The sequence below is a fragment of the Octopus bimaculoides genome, chromosome 16 (assembly GCF_001194135.2).
Source record: "Octopus bimaculoides isolate UCB-OBI-ISO-001 chromosome 16, ASM119413v2, whole genome shotgun sequence".
Classification (NCBI taxonomy): Eukaryota; Metazoa; Mollusca; class Cephalopoda; order Octopoda; family Octopodidae; genus Octopus; species Octopus bimaculoides.
In genome coordinates, this window is record NC_068996.1 from 56884104 (window position 1) to 56888115 (window position 4012).

The 4012-nt window shown below is 34.1% G+C and overlaps 1 protein-coding gene and 1 long non-coding RNA gene across 3 annotated transcripts in view; one reads left to right on the forward strand and one right to left on the reverse strand.

The window, feature by feature from the left end:
• Positions 1–4012, forward strand: part of LOC106872443 (kinesin-like protein KIF26B) — a 550311-nt gene that overhangs the window by 103660 nt on the left and 442639 nt on the right. The window lies entirely within an intron of this gene.
• Positions 1–4012, reverse strand: part of LOC128249639 (uncharacterized) — a 70910-nt gene that overhangs the window by 10220 nt on the left and 56678 nt on the right. Inside the window, exon 2 of the long non-coding RNA XR_008265759.1 lies at positions 175–441. This is a non-coding gene — a long non-coding RNA (uncharacterized LOC128249639). The remainder of the gene's footprint in view (positions 1–174; positions 442–4012) is intronic.

The following is a 4012-nucleotide window of genomic DNA, read 5'->3' on the forward strand; positions in this document are numbered from 1 at the left end:
AGTGACACTTCCATGCATCTTTCTTCTCTGAGTCACTAAGTGCAAACATACCATTATCCATTCACACCCATTTCTCACCCACCACATCCCTATTCTCTTTGATACACTGATTTGCAATCCTGAACACCTCATGCATCTGATCCTCATGCTGTAAAACATTGGCAAATCTCTTACCTTCAGCTGCTCCTTTTGCTATGTATATTTAATACCTAGCTGCCCCTTTTGGCTACCTTATAGAATTCTCTGCTTCCACCATTTTTCCAGTCTTTCCAAGCCTGTCTTTTGGCTTTTATAGCACTGCCAATCTCTTTATTCCACCACCATCTCACCCTTGGTCTACTTGGGACTCTGTGCCAACCACAGATTTCGTCCGTAGCCCTGAGTAGAATATATATATACACACATACACATAAGAGTTCAGGGTTCAAGTGGATCAGGTACCTAAATAGAAAAGCACCAAGTTTGGGTCAAAGAAACAGCAATTATGTTCAAAACAAAATTAGAGAAATATATACATACACACTGAAGAACAGACAGATTAATATTCCAGTTGCATATACGATCACTAGTGCCTGATTGAATATTGATATTAACATTGTTGTACTCAAGAAAATCTACCCACAACAGAATTGAGATCCTAAAACCAAGGCACCACACAAAAAGCATTCGCATTGGTGCTGGTCACACATTAAATGTACCCAGTAGATTCAGTAAAGAAGTTGGCATTAGGAAGCCAATTCTGCTGTAGAAACCAGACAATAGAACTTGGAACAGCCCCTGGTCTTGCTAGTTCTTGTCAAGTCATCCAACTGATGCCAGCATGGGGAAAATGGACAATGATACTGATGATAATGATGATACATGTATGTATGTTACTTTGTGCATGTGCTCGCACACGTGCACATGTGTGTGTGTGTATAGTTTTTGTGTAACATTGTGTGATATATACAAATGTTTTTAACTATTTTCTAAAGTTAAAACATGCAAGTTGGAAAAAAATTAATAATAAATCTTGATTGTTAGTAATTTTACCTGATAAAAGTACTAACCATCAAGATTTATTATTAATTTTTTTATAACTTGCATTATCTTGGCTTTAAAAAAATAATTAAAAACATTTGTATATGTCACACAATGTTACACAAAAACCAAACTGTTATATATATATGCTTATATATATATATATATATATATATGCACATACATACATACACACACATATCCACACACACATACATATATATGTATGCGTGTGTGTGTGTGTGTGTATAAATAGATATATACACGCACATATGCATGCATAGGCATTGAATGATAAAACTGCTATCACTTTATCTCACTTCTTATACAACATTATCATCACTTAGTAATTAGTACTGGAATGTCAATAATTTGCAAGCTATCATGTTTTTCTGCAGAAGATAATTTCAGATTTATGAAGTGTTATCTTGTGTTCTGTTTCTATGTTAAAGTTCCATAATATTTTGCCATTGTCAATTTCTAAGATATATGGAGGTCCACATGAGATGAACAGTGATTTTTCTCATACAGGATGTAATTGCTGATGAGACATATAATGAACAGTTTTCTGGTGTTATTACTTCTCAAAAGTTGTCACTTATTTTACTCTTTCCATTTCTTTTCTTTTTGTTTTTATTTTTTGTCACCTTGTATTCAGTTTTTCTTTGTCTCAAAGTAATTGTTAGTTTGCCCCAAGATTGAAGCATTGTCTTCATCTATTGCATCAACTCTGTGTTTGGAATTGGCTCTACATATTATTATCATCGTTGTCGTTATTTTAACATCCACTTTACCATGCTTGCATAGGACAGGTGAAATTCATTGAGATATATATCCTATAGCTGGATGCCTTTCCTGTCACCGACCTCCACTTATTTCTGAGTAAGGTAATACTTTCCATGGCCAACCGTGTTTTTACAGAATATTGGAAATAAACAACATCTCTTCTATAAATCTGTTTTGGCAGATTCTGCTAAAAGTTAAACAAGTACCCCACCCCTTGCCCTCCAGGAAATTCTTAAAAAGTCTTTTAGGATTTTCTCTTCTTTTATACTGCTCCTAAATAAATGTTTATCTCAATTCATGTGTGATTCCTTTTGTCTCCAAATTGTGCTACCACCTCCCACACCAATCTCAATTCTAAATCTGCCCCTGAGCTGTAAAGGGTCTGTGAAACTGGAAGACTTCAATATTGTCTTTTAGTTCTTGCTCAGAACCACCAAAAGTTTCAATTATAACTTAGATTATTTTGATTTTCCCAGTGGGCATTTGTCATTCATATTTACTTCTGTCCTTGTTAATTATGGCTTCTAATTTAGGCAGAAGGACCAGTGATTTTGAGGGGATTGGAGGCATCATTAGTTGATACCATTAATCCCAGTACTTGATTATTACTTTATTTTATTGACCCCAACCAAGAGGGATGGAAGACAAAGTTCACCTTGTTGAGATTTTAACACAGAATACAATACATAATTAAATACCACATGGAATTTTGTCTAACAATTCTGGCACTCAGCTACTCTTTCTGTCTTCATTTAATTATGCTTTCTGATACATTTACTTACATTACCATTTTACTGAGTTCAGATCCTATTCTAGTCGACTTTATCTAACATCCTTCCTGTGTCAGTAAACTTAATTACCATTCAATAAATGGCAGTTGATTAAATCAATGCATTCTTTACCTGAAATTTTCAGACCAGGTGCCAATCTTTGGTAAGGCATTATATGTATTGCAGTATTTAGCAATGTTCCATTAAAGTTTCAGTTGAAATTATACCAAAGTAAACTTTTCATTTACTTTTCCTTTAATCAATAAATAAATTTTAGTTTTTCACAAAAATGTCCTTGTTTTTGTCTGTTAGAAATCATTATTAATCTATTTTTATTGCAATACTGAGATGTAACTCTGAACTTTGGGTATATGCTGTTTTGTTCTGGTTTTCTGATTTTTCAAGAAGTACCCTCTCTATTATGAGCTTGGTGCCAAGCAATGCAACTTTTTTGTATGTCATGCTTATTTGCAAGTCCTGGTGTTTTAGTTATGTCTTTGTTGACATGTTTTTTTTATCCTTAAAACACCAGCATGCTAGTATTTCTGATTTTTTCTTTTAAATTTGTTTTCTTTTCAATTCCCACATTCTGGTTATCTTTATTTCCAGATCTTTATACTTTTGTTTAAAGGCTACATTATCTTCTGTTGGGATTGATTTATCAATTAGGATGCACTTCCTTTGCTGGTGATCCTTCATAATGGCATTTGGTAGATTAGCCTTAATCCCTCTGTCAGTTTGTATAAGTACATAATACACTAAAGTCACTTTTGTCATTTTCTAAATCTTTTCTGGTACATGTTTATATCTTTCTTCGGTTGGTGTTTTGTATTGCTGCTGTAATTAATGGTGTTAGAAAGCACCAACCCTGGCATAACTGCAGATACATCCTTTCATAGAAATACTGAGATGGTAGAGGCACTTTGATTTTTATCATTAATCATAAGATGGTGAACTGCCAGAATCGTTAGCATGTCAGGTGAAATGCTTAGAAGTATTTCACCCGTCTTAATGTTCTCAGTTCAAATTCTGCCAAGGTTGGCTTTGCCTTTCATCCTTTCAGGGTTGATAAATTAATAAGTACCAGTGAAATACTAGGGTCAATGTAATCGACTCATCCCCTCCAATAAAATGGCTGCCCTTCTGACAAAATTTGAAACCGTTATTATTATTATTATTATTATTATTATTATTATTATTCCATTAGACACAACAGGTTAAACTGTTGGAAAAGAAAAGAATCCGAACATCAGGCTACAACAAATAACCTTAGATGCCAAGAACCCTCCTAAGTATCCTAGCTGTCCCTAATAACACTGTTTACTGCAGCTGTACTAAACTGGGTTTTATGCCTATTTCCTCTATCCATCTGTTCAGATCTTTAGGGATTGTTTACAATGCACCTATAACTACTGGGATACATTTTACCCACACTT